This window comes from Schistocerca serialis, chromosome 2 (genome assembly GCF_023864345.2).
Source record: "Schistocerca serialis cubense isolate TAMUIC-IGC-003099 chromosome 2, iqSchSeri2.2, whole genome shotgun sequence".
Classification (NCBI taxonomy): domain Eukaryota; kingdom Metazoa; phylum Arthropoda; class Insecta; order Orthoptera; family Acrididae; genus Schistocerca; species Schistocerca serialis.
In genome coordinates, this window is record NC_064639.1 from 263,447,546 (window position 1) to 263,470,394 (window position 22,849).

The 22,849-nt window shown below is 41.5% G+C and overlaps 1 long non-coding RNA gene across 1 annotated transcript in view; it reads left to right on the plus strand.

Moving 5' to 3' along the window:
* The first annotated feature begins 21,779 nt into the window (after nucleotides 1–21,779).
* LOC126455514 (uncharacterized) overlaps nucleotides 21,780–22,849 on the plus strand; it is a 32,902-nt gene continuing 31,832 nt past the window's right edge. The window contains exon 1 of the long non-coding RNA XR_007585331.1: nucleotides 21,780–21,924. This is a non-coding gene — a long non-coding RNA (uncharacterized LOC126455514). The remainder of the gene's footprint in view (nucleotides 21,925–22,849) is intronic.

The window sequence follows — 22,849 nt, forward strand, 5'->3', positions numbered from 1 at the left end:
GACATGAGGTTGTGTTTTGTGCAGCGTTTCCAGATTTCTCGAGTTCAACACATTTAAGTGCTGTTGTCGTTGTTGTGGTCTTTAGTGCGAAGACTGGTTTCATGCAGCTACCCATGCCACACAGTGAAGCTGCATGCCCTCGGAAAAAATTAGGCCTTAGTTTCCCTTTGCTTTCACCCGTTCGCAGTACCGGGACAGCAAGGACGTTTCGTTTGATGTTACAAGGCCAGGTCAATCAATCATCCAGACTGTGGTCCCTGAAACTACTGAAGAGGCTGCTGTCCCTCTTCAGGTACCATATGTTTGCTTGGCCTCTCAACAGATACCCCTCCGTTGTGGTTGCACCTACTGTACGGCTATCTATATCGCTGAGGCACACAAGCCTCCCTAGCAACGGTAAGGTCTTTAGTTCATGGTGGGATTAAGTGCCGTACAATATATTAAAGATATATGGAATATAATATGAATTCCAGTTGCAGAATTTAATGACACGAAAAAGTCTATCTATTTTTAAAAGTACTTATATAATTTGTGCACGGTAAAGCCATACTTCTTCGGTAGGCAGCATTTTGTACATTGAAAAAAAATGTATCTTTTACCACGGAACATGGACTATTTGTAAATTATTTTCTTTAATTTCTCAACAGTTTCACCTGTCTTGAAAATGGAAATTTGTGTGACATTCTAATAGTTTCAGTTTCAAAATGCATTCAGTTTATAACTGATTTTTGATAGTAATTCTACTTAATCTGATTTGATTTACTGATTACTGGTGTGTAGTAGAGTAACAATGTAACTGATAACCGTTAAAGATCAACAGAATACTTGTTCCTATGTATATGACCATCTTCTACTTGTAAATTGTTTTAATATTTGAAAATACTCTAATTTTCCGGAGTACTTTCTGTCATTTCAGAAAATGACTGTGTTCCGTTTATAAATGGACTAGAAAAATATATTAAACTTATGCTACTGTGATTATCAGAGGCGAAAGTTGGAAATGTGTCCCTACGTACACTTAATGGTTATGGATTATGTGTTTCCTTTCTTCTTCCCACGTACTTGTACCGCATATCTGCCATTGGTGTGCGATATTCTCCTGGCCTCTTCTGTCTCTTGTCGTAGAAGTTCAGCAGCACTTCTTCAAGATGCTCGGGGATTCGAATTCCGCCTATGATATCCCATATCTTCTTCCTTAATTCCTGTAAAGCGTTGTGTCATAGTATATGAATACAATGCTGTAATAAAGCTGTTAACTAATAACTGCAACAGCTACGAAAGAAATCCCACTTGGCATAAAATATTTGATAGAGTGTCATTCCTGTATTTGCAAAAACAATTCTCAATGAGTCAGTGCAAGCCTCTTAGCAGACAGTAAACTTGAACAATGGTGACAGTGCCGTAGTGACGCAAAACGTCAGAATCAGATTTCACTTGTACCACACATTCACTTTCCTTACCTCAGAGCAAATGGAGTCGCTTTTCCCACATAACATGCGTGCGCAGGTACGAGAAGAATAAAGCTTAGGGCAGTCTAACACAGTGCTGTCAAAACGTTCTCGAAACAAGAAAAACGGAGCTGGATAAAAATCGAACGTTCCAGAGGAAAAGCAGCTCGTCAGCGTCGTCAGATGTTCAAGATGCTTGTGGAGTGTCGGAGTTACCTTAGTGAACACTGGAAATATGGCTAAAAACTTTCAACCAGAGACACCAAAACATGTCAGACATTCGTCGGTTAGGTCGTCCTCGTGTTAGCGAAGAAGAGACGTCTACTATTACAGGCTTACAGAACAGTGATTGGCGCCAAACTATTGATAAACAAGTCCGAGAGACAGAATGAGCACAGACGACCCTGTTTCATGCTGCTAGTCTCATGAAAAGCAATGAAAGAGAAGGAACGGCTTTCTCAAGCCATATCACCTCGCTGGATAGGACATAGCCCAAACAGTGCGGACCACATTAAAAACACCGCCATTAAGGGTCACCACGACAACCGAAAGTTGGTCAAAACCCCAGAGATGTGAAAATTACGGTGATACTCATGTTCGACCGTGATGATGTTGTCCTGGCGGATAACGTTCCCGAAAGGCAGACCATCATTGCACTTGGTTCATGTTTGTAACACGCCTCGCCAGCAGCTCCCAGAAAGAAACGACGACAAAATCTGCAGAATCCAGTGCATACGCCGCAAGCTGTGACTTATTTTTCAAGTGCATTGGCCTGGGAAGTGCTGTTTAATGCATCATTCCGCCTGGACTTAAGGAGTTATGATTTTGACATGATTCCTAAGATGAAGGAAACACTTCATAGAACTCACTTAAAACTGTTACAGAATTTTCTCGAACAACTGCTCCATTCGAATTTTCAACACAAGTCACGCTGCTAAAGATAGCGTACGACTTCGAAATCTCTGGGTTTATTATGCGCTGTGGAGGTGACTGAAGGAGAGCAAAAGTATGACAATGTGTTGATTTTGTATTAGTTGCAAAAAATGGTTTCCACTACTAAAGTTAGTCTTGATTATGGAATAGAGAATTCCCTCCCAGGGCCCGACAAGACGCCTCCTGAGACGTGACATGGTAGCACTAGGCAAAACGCAACAGGGAATGACAATATTAATGTGGTAATAGTAGACTCTAGGAGCGTCTGTAGAAAGGTCCCAGAACTGCTCTCATTAACAAACGTTCAAAATGCCCACATAGTACTAGGGACGGAAAGTTGGCTGAAACCAGATGTAAACAGTAATGAACTTCTAAACTCAGATTGGAATGTATACCGTAGAGACAGGCTGGACAGTGAAGGAGGAGGTGTGTTTATAGAAATAAAAAGTGCAATAGTATCGAAGGAAATTGACGGAGATCCGAAATGTGAAATAATTTGAGTAAAGGTCACGGTTAAAGCAGGCTCAGACATGGTAACTGGATATCTTTATAGACCCCCTGGCTCAGCAGCTGTTGTGGCAAAACACCTCAAGGGAAATTTGGAAAATATTTCGAGTAGATTTCCCCACCATTTTATAGTTTTGGGTGGACATTTTAATTTGCCAGATATAGACTGGGAGACTCAGACGTTTATAACGGGTGGCAGGGACAAAGAATCAAATGAAATTTTTTTAAGTGCATTATCTGAAAACTACCTTGAGCAGTTATACAAGGAAACCACTCGTGGCGATAACATATTAGACCTTCTGGTGACAAACAGAGCTGAACTATTTGAATCAGTAAACGCAGAACAGGGTATCAACTATCATAAAGCGGTTATAACATTGGTGATTCAGCCGTAAATAGAAATATTATAAAAGGTAGGAAGAGTTTTCTGCTTAGCAAAAGTGACAAAAAGCAGATTTCAGAGTACTTGATGGCTCAACACAAAAGTTTTATCTCAAATATAGTTAGTGTTTAGGATCACTGGACAAAGTTCAAAGCCATCGTACAATATGCATTAGATTAGTATGTGCCAAGCAAGATCGTTGTTGTACCACCACCGTGGTACAACAACTGCGTTAGAAAACTGCTACGGAAGCAAAGGGAACATCACAGCAAACGGAAACATAGCCAAAGCCTTGCAGACAATCAAAAACTAAACGAAACGAAATGTAGTGTGAGGAGGGCTATGTGAGAGGCGTTCAACGAATTCTAAAGTAAAGTTATATGTACTGACTTGGCAGAAAATCCTAAGAAATGTTGGTTTTATGTCAAAGCGGTAGGTGGATCAAAACAAAATGTCCAGACACTCTGTGACCAAAATGGTACTGAAACAAAGGATGACGGACTAAAGGCCGAAATAGTAAATGTCTTTTTCCAAAGCTGTTTCACCGAGGAAGACTGCACTGTAGTTCCTTCTATAGGTTGTCGCATAGATAACAAAATGGTAGATATTGAAATAGATAACAGAGGAATAGAAAAACAATTAAAATCCCTCAGAAGAGGAAAGGCCGCTGGACCTGATGGGACCCCAGTTCGATTTCACACGGAGTACGCGAAGGAACTTGCTTCCCCCCTCCCCCCATCTTGCAGCGTTGTACCGTAGGTCTCTAGAAGAGCGTAACGTTCCAAAATATTGGAAAGGGGCACAGGTCACACCCTTTTTCAAGAAGGGACGTAGAACACATTTGCAGAACTATAGACCTATATCTCTAACGTTGATCAGTTGTGGAATTTTGAACACGTATTGTGTTCGAGTATAATGAATTTTCTGGAGACTATAAATCTACTCTGTAGGAATCAGCATAGGTTTCGAAATAGACGATCGTTTGAAACCCACCTCGTTATTCGTCCACGAGACTCAGAGGGCCACAGACAGGGGTTCCCAGGTAGATGTCGTGTTTCTTGACTTCCGCAAGGCGTTTGATACAATTCCCCACAGTCGTTTAATGAACAAAGTAAGAGCATATGGACTATCAGACCAATTGTGTGATTGGATTGAAGAGTTCCTAGATAACAGAACGCAGCATGTCATTCTCAATGCAGAGAAGTCTTCCGAAGTAAGAGTGATTTCAGGTGTGCCGCAGGGGAGTGTCGTAAGACCGTTTCTATTCACAATATATATAAATGACCTTGTGGATAACATCGGACGTTCAATGAGGCTTTTTGCGGATTATGCTGTAGTACATCGAGAGGTTGTAACAATGGAAAATTGTACTGAAATGCAGTAGGATCTGTAACGAATTGACGCATGGTGCAGGGAATGGCAATTGAATCTGAATGTAGACAAGAGTAATGTGCTGCGAATACATAGAAAGGAAGATCCTTTATCATTTAGCTACAATATAGCACGTCAGCAGCTGGAAGCAGTTAATTCCATAAATTATCTGGGAGTAGGCATAAGGAGTGATTTAAAATGGGATGAATATATAAAATTAATCGTCGGTAAAGCAAATGCCAGACTGAGATTCATTGGGAGAATCCTAAGGAAATGCAGTCCGAAAACGAAGGAAGTAGGTTACAGTACATTTGTTCGCCCACTGCTCGAATACTGCTCACCGGTGTGGGATCCATACCAGATAGGGTTGATAGAGGAGATAGAGAAGATCCAACGGAGAGCAGCGCGCTTCGTTACAGGATCATTTAGTAATGGCGAAAGCGTTGCGAAGATGATAGATAAACTCCAGTGGAAGCCACTGCAAGAGAGACGCTCAGTAGTTCGGTACGGGTTTTGTTGAAGTTTCGAGAACATACCTTCACCGAGGGGTCAAGCAGTATATTGCTCCCTCCTACGTATATCTAGCGAAGAGACCATGAAGATAAAATCAGAGAGATTAGAGCCCACGCAGAGGCATACCGACAATCTTTCTTTCCAGGAACAATACGAGACTGGAATAGAAGGGAGAACCGATTGAGGTACTCAAGGTACCCTTCGCCAAACACTGTCAGCTGGCGTGCGGATTTTGGATGTAGATGTAGATTCAGTAGCTTCATATATGACGACGTGTTCCACCGCAGCTATTATTGAGATAAATTGTTTTCGGCTTTTGTGGCAATTATATGTTACAGTTCATTATGAAATGCGTCAATGCTGCAGCATTGAGTCGATATCACCTCTATTACATCAAAATTAACACGCAATACCGCAGTCCATATAATGCAAGTGACGCGAAATATATGCACTGAAGAGCCAAAGAAACTGGTACACGCGCCTAATATCGTCTAGGGCCCGGAGAGCAGGCAGAAATGCAGCAACACGACAGGGCATGGACTCGACTAATGTCTGAAGTAGTGCTGGAGAGAAATGACACCATGCGTCCTGCATGTCTGTCCATAAATCCGTAAGAGTACGAGGGGATGGAGATCTCTTCTCAATACCACATGGCAAGGCATCCCATATATGCTCAATAATGTTCATGTCTGGGGAGTTCGTTAGGCATCGGAAGTTTTTAAACTCAGAAGCGTGTTCCTGGAGCCACTCTGTAGCAATTCTGAACGTGTGGGGTGACACGTTCTCCAGATGGAATTGCGCAAGTCTGTCGGAACGCACAATGGAATGAATGAACACAGGTAATGAGACAGGATGCTTACGTACGTCTAAAATGTCAGAGTCGTAACTAGACGTATCAGGGGTCTCATATCACTCCAACTGCACATACCCCACATCATTACAGTGCCTCCACCAGCTTGAACAGTCGCCTGCTGACATACAGTGTCCATGCACTCATGAGGTTCTCTCCATACCCGTACACGTCCATCCAGTCGATACAATACGAAACAAGACTCGTCCGACCAGGCAACATGTTTGCAGTCGTCAAAAATCCAATGTCGGCGTTGACGAGCCCAAGCGATGCGTAAAGCTTCGTCTCGTGCAGTCACGAGTGGGCCTTCGGCTCCGCAAGCCCATATCGATGATATATCGTTGAATGGTTCGCACACTGACACTTTACTGATGGTCCAGCATTGAAATCTGCAGCAATTTTGGAGAAGTGTCCCACTTCTGTCAAGATGAACGATTCGCATCAGGCGTCATTGGCCCCTTTCTTGCAAGATCTTTTCCCGGTCGCAACGATGTCGGAGGTTTGATGTTTTACCTCATACACAAGTAAAATGGCTGTACGGGAAAATCTCCACTTCGTCGGTGCCTCAGAGATGCTGTGTCCCATCGGTCGTGCGCCGACTGTAACACCACTTTGAAACTCACTGATATCTTAATAACCTGCCATTGTAGCAGCAGTAGCTGATCTAACAACTGCGCCGGACACTTGTCGCCGTATATAGGCGTTGGCGACCATATTCTGCCTGTTTACATATCTCTGTGTTTTAATACGCTTGCCTGTGCCAATTTCTTTGGCGCTTCAGTGTATATCTGAGCTCTAGGAGCCAACCAGGTGCAGCCACGAACGCTGTACACAACAGGCAGCGTGGACAACGGCCAGTTGTCCCGCTCGACCACCAGTTATCTGCCCGACCATTACCTCGAGGCATACAAGTCTGAGACTGACTTTGTCGCACATATATCCCCCCAAAGAGTATTAACTTCAAAAATAGGTAACTGTTACGGGGAATACCTGGAGCAATAACGGAACGTTAGAATCTACTAAAGAATTAAGGCACCCACAACCATGAGTCAGAGTTACAGCAAATGGGAAGAAATAGTATCCAATAAAACGTGCGTCCCAAGGCGATGACGAACACGTTACAGCTTAAACTCTTTAACTAAATAATCCTATCCTGTTAATTCCAAGGCAGTGCACTTACAACATTATTAAACAAAACAAAATTGAAATAGTGCGAAATCACGTTAAGCAAGATGTTACTGCCTGCGAAAAGTAAGCAAATCACACTTAAATCCCACATATTCTAAAATATTTCAAACAAAGATTTCAAATCACAGTTACGTAAGTTTACCTCAAGGAAAGGCATAAAATGATAAATTAGCCTCACAATAATTACACGTCCTTGATGGACCCAGACATTCAAGACTCTGCGGAAAGATCTGATAAAGGCATAAAATGATAAATTAGCCTCACAATAATTACACGTCCTTGATGGACCCAGACATTCAAGACTCCGTGGAAAGATCTGATACAATGACCATACACAGATGCACCCGTCTGTTCAAAGCTTTACAGTGCTTTCTAAAATAGACTAAGCACTAAAATTAACAAGGGATACACAGTAAGCCACCAGGTTTAAATGGTAAACCAGAATATCCAAGCAATTGGATGTCAACACGAATTACTACACTCAGAACGGGGCAACAAGTTTCGCAGCTGCGAACCACAGCATAAATTGTGCACAGAGTTTCCCGATTGAGAAACAACGGGTAATCTGTCACACTTGCAACACGGAGGGCAGAAAATGTGTCTCCAATGAATGACATAAATGCATTGAAAATTAGAATTTTATATTAACATCTTCAGATGCTGATGGGCGATGATATATGTCAACGGGGTCAGGTGAAAGTGTGTGCCCCGACTGAGAATCCAACCCGGAATCTCCTGGTTGCGTGGCACACTCTCTATCCACCTGAGCCACCGAGGGCACAGATGATAGTGCGACTGCAGTGACTATTGTACGCACGCCTCCCGCGAGACCTACATTCTAACATTATATGTTCACACACTACATTCGTAGTGTCCCTACATACCAACACACTCATTGCTCGTGGAAGACGTTCTTACCAAATCCCGTAAGAGTTCGGGTAATATGTGTGCATCCGCACAGAACAGGAAGGTCATGGCCGGTATTGCCAGAACTACATATTTTTATGGATATGGTGTCTGTTCTCTCCGACGTGTCCGAAAGAACAGACACCATATCCATATAAATGCATTGATGTCACCTTATTATGTCAGTTGAAGTCTGTGGCCAACAGCATCGTAAAGGTAAGTCACGAGTCAGGACCACCAGTAACATTTATCGGCTAACGACCACCAAACTCTTCGCTACACAACCCATCCCATAACGCGTCCAATAGAGCCGGCGCCGACCCGAATGGACGTTTTCATAGCGACAGCACTCGCCGCCAGGGTGACTCCCGTGTCCACTGCCAACCACACTCTGTTACTAACTACCCCTCACTCCCCACGTTCGCTCGGGAAATCACCTCTCACCGTGCACGCCACTTCACGACGGCATCAAAGGGTACGACCTCTGGAGGAGAATCAGTAGGACAAAATCCGGCACGGTTCATAAACAATATAAAAAATTTCTCCTAGCCAAACAGATGATACTGAAAATTCGTGCTTGTGAATTTTCAACAGCTATGAAAATATTTGTAAGATATAATTTGATGTATGAAACAGATGAAACTGAAGAGGTGAACAATTCATGCCTAAATTAATAAGTAGTTTAATTGTAAGGCTGTAAACTATTCATGCATCTATTATGTGTAGGATGCACCTCACGGCTTCCGTCATAAATCTTACAAATATTATCATACCTATTAGAAGTTCATTGTCACATATTTTAAGGGTATATATATGGAGTGAGGAATCTGTATGGGGTAAGAGAAATAATTTACACTTTTAATTCTATTTTAAAAATTTCGTACATTAAAAATTCATTTTTTAATCATTTGTGTGTAAAACATTTCAATCGATTTCAGACATTCTGATAATATTGTAGCAAAGACATTTGGTGAATTCCAAGCTTATTTCCTGCTGCTTTTCGTATGACTCAACCAATACACCGCTTTCTCCTACGAATACCTCGCAAAAGACCGTGAAAGTTTGAGACGTTCGGACTGACATGGAGGCCTAACAGTAATCGATCTTCCCACGAACCTTTCACGAAGGGAACTGGAAAAGTATGGAGTAAGAAAAATACTTTCCGCCACAATCCACATCATAGATCGTTGTCATCCAGTTCTGAGCTATACTCAAGGTTTAAAGTCTCTAGCTTATCGAGAAATGATAGTACTAAACTAAGTAGCATCCACGACGTACTAGACGAGCAAGCGACTTCATATTGCGTTGTCATCCATTTATGAGTTGCATTTCCAATTTCATGTCTCTTGCTCATCGTTATGTTAGCCTAAAATAAATCGACTGCAGAATATTTAAGAAATAATGTATACTGCAACAATCACTTGTCACTAGCATTTTATTAGCACGACGCATTTTCGCGGCATGCTGACATCATCAGATGCATTAGTAGTTAATTCTACCTTGTAATTAATATGAAGTGAGGTTAGTTTCCTTTGCTGTGTGTCGAAAATGAGCTCTGTTCAGAAAGATAAATACGTTATAGCGTATAGGTTATGCGATAAGCGTGATTAGTCATTTTGTTAGTGCATTTACTTACTTTTTGTTGGTAATTTCGTTCTCTGGTACACAGAGCACAGTAAGATGTACATCGAAACTGAACACTTTCCGAATAATTTGTTTACATCATCCTAAAGAGTGTGAAACGCTAGGATGAACTAGTTTCTACCGTAAAACAGTAGTATATAGTGAAGATTAAACACTTATATCCAGATGTATTTATGGCATGGCATATATTAGGTGAGTAACAGGGCCGTCCGTAATGGCCGTGCGGTTCTAGGCGCTACAGTCTGGAACCGCGTGACCGCTACGGTCGCTGGTTCGAATCCTGCCTTAGGTATGGATGTGTGTGATGTCCTTAGGTTAGTTAGGTTTAAGTAGTTCTAAGTTCTAGGGGACTGATGACTCAGAAGTTAAGTCCCATAGTGCTCAGAGCCATTGTTTAGAGTAACTGGTAAAGACGGTTCTTTTTTCGGTGAAATAGGCGTTAAACATTTGAGAAGTCTTTGTAGAAGTTAATATTATTACTTTCAAGTTTATCATTTGCTAACAAGTCTTCATGTAGGCCTACTCTGCCATGAATGAAAATTTGCAGTTCTTCATATAAGTCTCTTTGATGTCCAGTGTCCATTTTAATCTATGAAGATCATGCTCAATATCATGCTCAATTTCATGCATGGCCTATGTTTTTTGTGTGGATGGCTATTGCTGATTATTACAGTTTTTAGTGCGGTAGGTATTTATTTGTTCGCTGTATCTTTTGTGGAAGTCTTGCCCAATTGGGCTAACAAAGAGGACTTCGCTGGTATTACATACTGCTCTAAAAGTGCTTGATTGTGAGAGTTTATCTGTATGTTTGTTAATATTGTGTCTCAGTGTGTGTTGAAGTTTGTTATGTGCCATAAAGGCAGTGTTAATGCTGTGAGGTCGGAGAATATTTTCTATTTTGTAGGAGAGATTGTTTTCGAAAGCGATGCAAGCAGTGAGTTTCTTTTCCATTTTCTGTGTGGAGGTTTTTTTAATACTATTTTCTCTTTTTTGTGAGAGGCTGTCAATTAGTATGCACACACCACATAGGAAACTAACCTCAATTTGTATTAATTATCATCTAAAAGTAATTATAAGGCACCTGATAATGGCAATGTGCGGGTAAAATGTGTCGTGCTAATGAAGTACTAACGAGTGACTGTTATAGTATGTATTATTTGATAATAATATTACAATACATTTGAAGTCCTCAAACAGCATTCATATAACATGGATAAATTTAAGCTCAAATTTAAGTAGAAATTAATGGCAGCTTGATTAGTATCAAGTTTGTGGGACATTATGTTTTCACTCGGAAAGAGAAGCGTGGAGAATTCTACAAATTAGTAGGGAATATGCGTGGAGAAGTGTATGAAGATCCGAAAGGTTAGCAGAGTGCGTGGTGGTTCAGCATCAGTAGAGCTTGGAAGATGTTTCGAGAAGCAGTAATCCATGAGGTATCTGTTTAGCATTGAACAAGTCCGATGAGTTATGGTAGGATTTTGGAAAGGTGTAAACACCATTTTCGGTCGGTACCTACATTCATCTCCACCGCCCATAGTACTCCTTTTTGAGGACGAATAGCATCTAGTCTAGATAGCTTACGACAGAAACAACTGAGTGTCTTATTTAAATAATGAAAAACTGAACCAGATAGTAATACTTTTCTGCTTAGCACAACAGGTTTCGAGGATTTATTCTCATTTTCAAGGGTATTTTTGCCCTTGTTTCCATGAATATCTCTGATGATTTCTGCCTCTCTTTCGTCTTTTCGAAGTTAGATTGGAATAGGAAAATCTGTCAAAACGAACGTTTGGGGATTTTTAAGTGCTAATGTTAAAAAATGAATTTTTATTTGTTTCCTTGCAGGTATTGCGTCTCCTATGCTCTACACAGAACCCAGTACACATTCAAATCATCACTTATAATGTTTCTTTACAACACATGCTGCAGAAGATATAATGACACTATGGATTCACAAACAGTTTGTACACAGTCAGAGTTATTACAGTGATTTGGATTACATTATTTATATATATAAGGTTATGTACATAAAAATATACTTTTTTATTCTTTGCCACTTTTGACTACTAAATTATCGAATACGATTATTTTCTCTAATAACGAAATATACATATTTATAAAAAATTGCCACAGTAATCAGATACAGGAGAAACATTTGAAGAAATTAACTGATTCACGATCTAACGTGTCACTGAGAATTTTTCTCCTTGTTCTTTGCATTGCACAAAAATTTAAAGATTCTGCATTAAAACCATTGTATGAGATTTTTGTAGGTGATGAAGTATCTTAAGGTTTTCTTCTTTCTTTTCTAATGTGTGTCCCTTGTTCGTTATGTGTCTTGCTATTGCTGATTTTGTAAAATGGTTAGGTGTGTAACAGTTAATGTCTTCAGTGTATCTACGAGTAATTTGGAAACACCTCCCATTTTGTCCTACATAATAGTTTGCACCAGTTTTACATGTTACTTTGTGTGTTCTGCGTCTGAGGATTTACCTTTTTATTGTTTAAAGTGTGGACTAGTTTCTGTTGTAGTTTGTTGTTTATGGAGAAAACTACTTTCACTTTATGTGACCTAAATAGATTTGCTACTTTATCAGTAATGTTACCTACATAAGATATGTTAGACATATATTTGATTACTTTATTGCTTCCTTCTAAAGAGCTAGGAATTTTTTCCTTCTTGTTATTCGTCTCTGGACATTGTCTATCATTGAGTTGGGGAAGTCATTCCCATTGCAATTTGCTCGGAGGTATCTAATTCTTCCTTCCGGTCCTCTTCAGTCATTTGGAGTTTGTTTACTCTATGAATCATCATTCTGTGTGCAGTTTCTTTGTTTATATCTGGATGATATGATGTAGCAGGAATTGTGTTGCTGAAGGTGGTCTTATTTCTGTATATTTTGAAAATGTGCCTGTTTTCTTCTATGCACAAGTCTAGAAAATTTATGTTACTGATGACATCTTGGGTTGTCGGGTGTTCTGCCGGATATCAGCGTCGTACTTGCACGATATTTCGGTCACGTAGCTCGAGACCTTCATCAGGTGCGACCCGAGACTGCTCCTCGAGTGGACCTGGTCCAGTATTTATGCCTATGGCCTTCCCCCTCCACCAACGGCTGTAGGCGCTTCCTCTGTGGTCCGCGCCCATTCCCTGTGACCTGCTGGAGCCTTGCTGCTCCGTTTTCCGTCCGCTGCGGTTCTAGGTGTTCCCTCTGCGGTCCGCGCCCACCAAACCCGCTCCTGGGGGTTTCATCTACGGTCTGGAGTACCAGGCGTTCCCCCTGCGGTCCGCGCCCGCTCACCACGACCTGTTGGAGCGTTGCCGCTCCGTTTTTCGTCTGCTGCGGCTCTGGATGTTCCCTCTGCGGTCCGCGCCCACCAGTCCCACTTCTGCGTGTTCCATCTTCGGTCTGGTGCTCCTGGCAGTCCGTCAGGGGTTCGTTTACCATCTCCAGGTCTCTGGTTCTTCTGTTTGTGTAGTGTTGCAGCTGGCCCCGTTGCTCCTTTAACAATTCCAGAGCCGGATCCCAGGCTCTGCTTAGATGGTACCCTGTGTCACGATTCATAAGATCGTCAGCCATTTTAATCACAATCGATTCTCTTATAACACTGTCCCAAAATCTGGGTGTTTGTGCTAGAATCTTGGTATCCTCATACTTCATGGCATGATCTAGTTCTAAACAGTGTTCAGCAATGGCTGACTTAGTCACCTTAAGACAGGTGACTAAGTCAGCCATTGCTGAATACTGTCTAGAACTAGATCATGCCATGAAGTATGAGGATACCAAGATTCTAACACAAACACCCAGATTTTGGGACAGTGTTATAAGAGAATCGATTGAGATTAAAATGGCTGACGATCTTATGAATCGTGACACAGGGTACCAGCTAAGCAGAGCCTGGGATCCGGTTCTGGAATTGTTAAAGGAGCAACGGGGCCAGCTGCAACACTACACAAACAGAAGAACCAGAGACCTGGAGATGGTAAACGAGCCCCTGACGGACTGCCAGGAGCACCAGACCGAAGATGTAACACCCAGAAGTGGGACTGGTGGGCGCGGACCGCAGAGGGAACATCCAGAGCCGCAGCAGACGAAAAACGGAGCGGCAACGCTCCAACAGGTCGTGGTGAGCGGGCGCGGACCGCAGGGGGAACGCCTGGTACCCGAGACCGTAGATGACACCCCCAGGAGCGGGTTTGGTGGGCGCGGACCGCAGAGGGAGCACCTAGAACCGCAGCGGACGGAAAACGGAGCAGCAAGGCTCCAGCAGGTCACAGGGAATGGGCGCGGACCACAGAGGAAGCGCCTGCAGCCGTTGGTGGAGGGGGAAGGCAATAGGCATAAATACTGGACCAGGTCCACTCGAGGAGCAGTCTCAGGTCGCATCTGATGAAGGTCTCGAGCTACGTGACCGAAATATTGTGCAAGTACGACGCTGATATCCGGCAGAACATCCGACAACCCAAGATGTCATTAGATCGCTGGGAAAGCCTGAAGAATTACAATGTTACTGATTTTTTCCTTGGTATTCAGTTGCGAAATTTATTTTGTTGTGCACTTTGTTTAATACGTTTATGATGTTACTGATGATACTAGTGTCACCTTTCAGTGAAATTAAGTTATCATCTACATATCGTTTGCAGTAATCTGTGTTTGTTATACAGGGTTACTGACAGCTCAATATTTCCTGCAAGATGTGCAAGAGCCCTTGGCTGATCCATTTGGTTGTTGATAAATGTTACCATTGAATGCAAAGTAGTTCCAGTAGAGGATTACCTCGTATTTCTAGTAACTCTATAAATTAAATAATTTCAACTTGTGAACTCTTTTGTGCATTAGTAGGTTGTTCTTTATTATTGCAATGCCTTCTTTAGTGGAATTTATAACGTGTAGTGATATAAAATGGGCACCTCCTCGAATGTTTATTTCTTCTATTTCAGTGACTAGTGTGATACCGTTTTTACTATATGTTGTTTCATATGTGAAATTCCGTTTTAGAAGCTGATTGAGCTTGTGAGATAGTTTGTATGCAAGGCTGTGCACTCTTAACTACAGACATTACAGGACATCCTTCCTTATGCACCTTCAGTTGGGGTATTAATAGGGAAGCTGTAGGGTTCATGCAGGTGATGTATTTTTTTCTCATTCTGTCAGTAAAAAATGTGTTTTCTTTAACTGTGCTTTGGTTTTATTATGGGTTTGTTTCATTGGGTCTTCATTAAGCTGTACAACATTTTCTGTGAATAATTAAAGTTTTCTCAATGTATTCATTTTCTTTCATAATACAATTATGTAACTTTTATTTCCTTTAAGGTTAGTGCTTGATTTTCTCTGAGTTTGAACCCTCTTTAGTTACATACTATACCTGTTTTGTTCACTACTTTACTGTAGAGTATGTGTGCGGTTTTGATAATGTTTAGCCGGCCGAAGTGGCCGTGCGGTTAAAGGCGCTGCAGTCTGGAACCGCAAGACCGCTACGGTCGCAGGTTCGAATCCTGCCTCGGGCATGGATGTTTGTGATGTCCTTAGGTTAGTTAGGTTTAACTAGTTCTAAGTTCTAGGGAACTAATAACCTCAGCAGTTGAGTCCCATAGTGCTCAGAGCCATTTGAACCATTTGATAATGTTTCCTGCTTTACTATTCTGATGTACTTTAACTTTTAGATTGTTCAGGTCCTCATTGTGTGTATTACAGATCTTAATGTACTCCCTACAAACTGTGTCATGAATTTTTTCCCACACAGTGTTCCATGTATTATGACAAATGGTGTTTACTATTTGTAAATGTATGTTTAAAAGCAGTTTGTTTAGAATGTCCTTCTTCTTCTACAGAAGCATTGTTTCTGTATTTAACCATATTGCTTCATTTTTACCCTTTAGAATCTTTGTACAGTGACTTCTGTATCCCACTTAAACGTTAAAGTAGTTAGGAATCGCACATAATTTTCGCCACTCTTTGTTGAATTTTCTGTGTGTAATCGTTTTGAAAACTTTCGTTTTCGTAATTTTGAACTTGTATATTACTTTCATTGCCTGGCTACTTTCTAGTAACTTAATTTCGTCCATGGCATTAGATGTTTTTGGAAATCCTGCAACTGTATGATTAATGATTTAAATCATGATAACTGCGCCAGTCACTTTTTTTCACTGCTAAACATAACGCGTTTCGAGATTTATTCTCATTTGCAAGTGCTTTGTTTCCATGAATATGTTTGGTAACGTTTGCATGTGTGATTTCCTGTCTCTGCAGCGTGTTTTCGAAGTTAGAATGCAATCGAAAATTAGACAAAACGAGTTTTTTTAAAGTTTTTCTATGCTAAAGTTAAAAATGGCCTTTTTGTTTGTTTACTTACAGGTATTAACCCTCCACCATTATACAGAATCTCACACACAAACAAATCGTCAATTAAACTGTTTGTTTACAAACCATGCTGCAAAGATATTATGACAAGCCAAACAGTGAATCAGTCAGTTTCTTGAAATGTTTTTGCTACATCTGATGACTGTGACTATTTTCATTAATATGTAAAATTCATCATTAGCAAAAATTGTAATTGGTAATTTCGTAGTTAACAGCCGTAAGAAATACGTTTTATTATACGTAGCCTTATACATACACATACTGCACACCAAATCACTGTAACAGCTCTTACTGCGTACAAGCTCTTTGTGAAAGCATAGTGTCATAATATCTTTGTAGCATGCTTTGTAACCAAGCAGTGTAAGTGATGATTTGCATGTTGTGTTATGTTCTGTATAATGGAGGAGGCACAATACCTGTAAGTAAACAAACAAAAATACAATTTCTAACATTCGCATTTCAATACACTCTAAAGTTTATTTCCTCCCACTTTCCGATTGCAGCACGATTTCAAAAAGAAGCAAGAGAGGCAGAAAATCACACATGCAAAAGTCATCTGACTTATTCACAAAAAAAAATGCATTTGAACATGAGAATGAATTCTCGAAACGAGTTGTGCTAAGCAGTATAAAATAAGTAACTCGTAAATTGTTCATTACTTGAATCATGAATGACACAGCTGTAGGCTTTGCCAAGATACCTAATATGATGAACGACAATTAATTATTAGTGCATAGCTAGGCAATAAAAGTAACATACAAATTCAAAAAGTGAAAATTGAAGTTTCCTAAACGATTGCACACATAACATTCAACAAAGAGTGTCGGCAAGTTAGGTCTAATTCCTGACTACTTTCACGTTAAACAAGGATGCAGAAGCCACTATAAGAAGATTGGGAAGCGGAAAATATAAGCAATGTAGTTAAATAGAGAAATAATGCTTTTATACAAGAAGAAAACTAGTTTAATACACACATTTACAAATATCAAACAGCTTGGACCAAAATATATGGAACCTTGTAAAGGACCAAACTCACGCCATAGTTTGTAAGTGGTACCTTAAAATCTGTAACATACAATAAGCAACTGAACAATCTAAAAGTTTAAAAACCAGATAACAGTAAAGAATGGAACATTGTCAAAATCACACACATTCTACAGGAGAGTAGTCAACAATGCAGACACATTATTTAATGAAAGATGGTTGAACCTGCTAACAAAGGTTCAAAATATAATGCAAAACGAAAGCCGTCAGACAACATATTGAAACACCTCATAGTAACAAGAAAGACTGCAATAATGTTGTAATCTAAACAGCAATGAAGAATCTCCCATAGGTCACAAACAAAACAAACTCCTTAAGAAGGAAGTAATGAAGTTGAAAGATAACCATAGACACTTACAAAATGATTCGAAAACAGTAGGCAGTATAAACAAAAATTTAGAGAAAATCAGTCACTAACCTTAAAGCAAAATAAAAGCCATATAATTGTGTTATGGAAGGAAGTTAATACATTGTGAAAACTCTTAAATTATCCACAGAAAATATTGTACAGCTTAATGAAAACCCAACGAAACAAATCCATAACAAAACCAAAGGACAGTTAAAGAAAACACATTTCTTACTGACAGAATACGAAAAAAAAAGGAATACATCACCTGCATGAACCCTACAGCTTCCCTATCAATATCCCAACCGAAGGTGCACAAGGAAGGAAGTCCTGTAACGTCTGTAGTTAACAGTATGCACAGCCCTGCACACAAACTATCCCTCAAGCTCCATCAGTTCCTAAAAGGGTATTTCACGTATGAAAAAACATATACTGTAAAAAACAGTATTACATTAGTCACTGAAATAGAAGAAATAGACATTAAAACAGATGGTGCCCATTTTATATCACTAGACGTGACAAACCTATATTTCAATATCCCTTTAAAGAAACCATTTCAATAATGAATAACAACCTTCTAAAGGACAAAAATTGTTCACAAACTTAAATTATTTGATTTATAGAGTTGCTAGAAATAATCCTCAAATGCAAATACTTTGCACTGAATGGTAACATTCATCAACAACTCAATGCACTAGCCATGAGCCCATCCATATGTGGCCCAATAGAAGATATTTTCATAAAACACCTAGAACAGAAAATATTCAGCAGCCAAGAAAGCTGCTTAAAAAAAGACAGAAATAGTATACTGAAAAAGATATATGGATGATACCCTAATTTTACTAAAACATGGCACCAATAACATCATAAACGCATTTAACAATGTGCATAAGAAAATGAATTTCACAGCTGAATATAAAAAAGTAGCATTAATTTTCTAGACTTGTGCATAGAAAAAAGGCACATTTTCAAAATATATAGAAATAGACATTAAAACAGATGGTGCCCATTTTATATCACTAGACGTGACTTCCAGCAACACAATTTCTGCCACATCATATCACCCAGATGTAACAAGCGAACTGTACAGAAAACGATGCTACAGGGGCAAGCATAATCCGAATGATTGAAGAGGACCAGAAGAACGAAGTAAACAACTCTGAGCAAATTGTAATGGCCAATGATTTCTCCAGCCCAGTGATATACAGTATCCAGAGACAACTATCAAAAAGAAAAAAAGCTCTGGCTCTTTAGAAGGAACCAATAATGTAATCAAATATATGGCTAGCATATCTTACGTAGGTAACACTACTGATAAAGTAGCAAACATATTTAGGCCACATACAGTGAAAGTAGCTTTCTCCACAAACAACAGACTACAACAGAAACTAGTCCACACTTTAAACAATGAAAAAAGGTAAATTCTCATACCCAGGAACTTACAAAGTAACATGTAAAACTTGTACAAGATATTACGTAGGACAGAATTGAAGTTATTTCCAATGTACTCGTAGATACACCGAACACAGCAACTGTTACACGCCTAATAAATTTACAATATCAGCAATAGGAAGACACATAAAACCACTGGATACACATTCGAAAAGAAAGAGGAAATCCTTAAGATACTCCATCACGTACAAAAATCTCATACAATGGATTTAAAAGAGCAGCTTCAAATTTTTGTGCACCGCAAAAAGCAAGGAGAAAAATTCTCAGTGACAAGCTAGATCGGAAATCAGTTAATTTCTTCAAATGTTTCGCCTTGCTTCTGCTTACCTCAGTTGACTTAATTAGGGAAATTATTAAGCAAAACCTGAATATTCATGTAACCAATTATGGAAGCAATTTTAGATACCCAAGCAAATGACTAGCTTTCTGTGTTCCCCTTCTACTCTTCTCAAAAGAAAGTGAAGTGAAACACAAATTTTGCAGCCTCTTAAAATTTCAAACGCTCAACAGAAATTTAGTAACCGTCTGAAAAATCAATAACGTATCAAATTATTTCATCTCTTCTGAAATACACGACTCCGGGTTAAGATACTTGGAACAAGTGCTTGAAAGTGCGCTCAAAGAACGAAACCATTTTACCAAAAACGACAACAGCCCTTTAAGCCAAAACACACGAAAGAACTGTACCAAAATTCGCAACTGACAGTATCTTGTTAAGGCAAAATGTCAACTGGGCCGCTGCGAGAAGAACCCATTCGGCACTTACCAGATCCAGTTTAATCAGGGAGGACAACTTATAAACATTAGCACCCGTTACCGTTTAAAGGCTACTTAAGGCCAAATTATTCAGGCTTATCACTCGAGAGGCTGAGTAGAGTACCAGACTTCGATAATACCGGGTAAGAATGCGCAAGATAGCCCAGAAGTAAAGTCACTCCAAAGGGCAACGAATTGACGGACAGGCTGACATCATTCGTCCCGTCAAAATTTTGAGTAGGTTATTCAGCTTAGAAATCACTAAGCAGTACATTAAAATCCGCTCACCATGTAATCAGAGGCTGTGGCGACGCTCCGTCTCCAAAGTCAGCGCAGAATTGTGCAGCGGCCTTTGGAAGGCACAACTGAAGCAAGAAGTCACTGTGGAAGGCGGCAGGAAACTCCACTGGGAAGGTGGGAGTAATCAAACCTTCTCCCAGGTAGCCTTCCTCGCGTACCCGGGGCGCGCTTCGACTCCATATCGGACTCCGACACGCCACTGCTGGCGCCACATAGGCAACTCAGAAACCAAAGCCTGCTTCCGTCCCCCTTCCTCCAAGCCCACTAACAAGGGAACCTCCCCATCGCACCCCCCTCAGAATTAGTTATAAGTTGGTACAGTGGATAGGCCTTGAAAAAATGAACACAGATCAATGGGAGAAAACAGGAAGAAGTTGTGTGGAACTATGAAAAAATAAGCAAAATATACAAACTGAGTAGTCCATGTGTAAGATAGGCAACATACAGGTGTGTGTAAAAGCATGAGCGCCGTGGTCCCGTGGTTAGCGTGTGCAGCTGTTCAACGATAGGTCATTGGTTCAAGTCTTCCCTCGGGAGAAAATTTTAGTTTTTTTATTTTCAGACAATTATCAAAGTTCGGGCACTCACAAATAATCAACTTCGCTCTCCAAAATTCCAGGACATTTTCAGATTTGCTAGGACATATGCAGGGTTTGACGGTCTACACACGGAAAGATTTGAAAATGTTAAAAACATGTTTTGACAGAGCACAGACAAAAATGTGCGACTGTGAAACTGTTGCATTCATTTGTTGCAGTTTATGTGACAAACTCTTATGTTTTCACACTTTTTTGGGAGTGATTATCACATCCACAAGAAAACCTAAATTGGGCAAGGTAGAAGAATCTTTTTACCCATTCACCAAGTGTACAAGTTAGGTGGGTCGACAACATATTCCTGTCATGTGACGCACATGTCGTCACAAGTGTCGTATAGAATATATCAGACGTGTTTTCCTGTGGAGGAATCGGTTGACCTATGACCTTACAATCAAATGTTTTCGGTTTCCATTGGACAGGCACGTCCTTTCGGCTACTAATCGCACGGTTTTGCGGTCCGGCCGCAAAACACAGACACTAAATTTATTACACTGAACAGAGACGTCAATGAACGAACGGACAGATCATAACTTTGCAAAAATAAAGAAAGAAAACTTTTCACTATAGGGAAGATTTGAACCAAGAACCTCTCGCTTCGCAGTTGCTCACGCTAACCACGGGACCACGGCGCTCCTGAGCTCGAACCCTCCTAGATGATGCCTATCATGCACATGGACTACTCAGTTTGTATATTTTGCTTAGTTTTTTCATAGTTCCACACAACTTCTTCCTATTTTCTCGATTGATCTGTGTTCAGTTTTTCAAGGCCTATCCACTGTGCCAACTTATAACTAAATCTGAGGGGGGTGCAATGGGGAGGTTCCCTTGTAAGAACCAAGTGAGAACCACCCACCACTGCGTTCGCTGCCCTAGACTACATCCGTAAACAAAGATGTCATTTTAGGCGAGACACGACTATCGACGGTCGCGGCACAGCCCATGACTGTTAAATCATCTTGTCAGTAGTATACACCTGTGTGTGGTCCGATAGGCAGAGACCGAACGATCCCGCCTCGCTTCCCGCAGCGCCGGAGGCGCCGCCGCAGTCGGAGCTGCTGGTGGTGAACGCGACGCGCGTGTCGCTGGTGGTGTCGGCGTGGCGCACGGGCGGCTGCGCCATCTCGACGCTGGTGGTGGAGTACCGGCGGTGGGACCGCGCCGGCTGGACGCTCGTGTCCAACAGCGTGCCGCACGCCGACGCGCCCTTCTCCGTTCTCGACCTGCGACCCGGCACGCGCTACCTGCTGCGCCTCACCGCGCACAACAGCGCCGGCTCCACCGTCGCCCTCTACGACTTCGTCACGCTCGATGACGAGACAGGTCAGTTGTAAACCACTCTCTTTTTTATTACATTCGGACTACATACAAATACACTCCTGGAAATTGAAATAAGAACACCGTGAATTCATTGTCCCAGGAAGGGGAAACTTTATTGACACATTCCTGGGGTCAGATACATCACATGATCACACAGACAGAACCACAGGCACATAGACACAGGCAACAGAGCATGCACAATGTCGGCACTAGTACAGTGTATATCCACCTTTCGCAGCAATGCTGGCTGCTATTCTCCCATGGAGACGTTCGTAGATATGCTGGATGTAGTCCTGTGGAACGGCTTGCCATGCCATTTCCACCTGGCGCCTCAGTTGGACCAGCGTTCGTGCTGGACGTGCAGACCGCGTGAGACGATGCTTCATCCAGTCCCAAACATGCTCAATGGGGGACAGATCCGGAGATCTTGCTGGCCAGGGTAGTTGACTTACACCTTCTAGAGCACGTTGGGTGGCACGGGATACATGCGGACGTGCATTGTCCTGTTGGAACAGCAAGTTCCCTTGCCGGTCTAGGAATGGTAGAACGATGGGTTCGATGACGGTTTGGATGTACCGTGCACTATTCAGTGTCCCCTCGACGATCACCAGTGGTGTACGGCCAGTGTAGGAGATCGCTCCCCACACCATGATGCCGGGTGTTGGCCCTGTGTGCCTCGGTCGTATGCAGTCCTGATTGTGGCGCTCACCTGCACGGCGCCAAACACGCATACGACCATCATTGGCACCAATGCAGAAGCGACTCTCATCGCTGAAGACGACACGTCTCCATTCGTCCCTCCATTCACGCCTGTCGCGACACCACTGGAGGCGGGCTGCACGATGTTGGGGCGTGAGCGGAAGACGGCCTAACGGTGTGCGGGACCGTAGCCCAGCTTCATGGAGACGGTTGCGAATGGTCCTCGCCG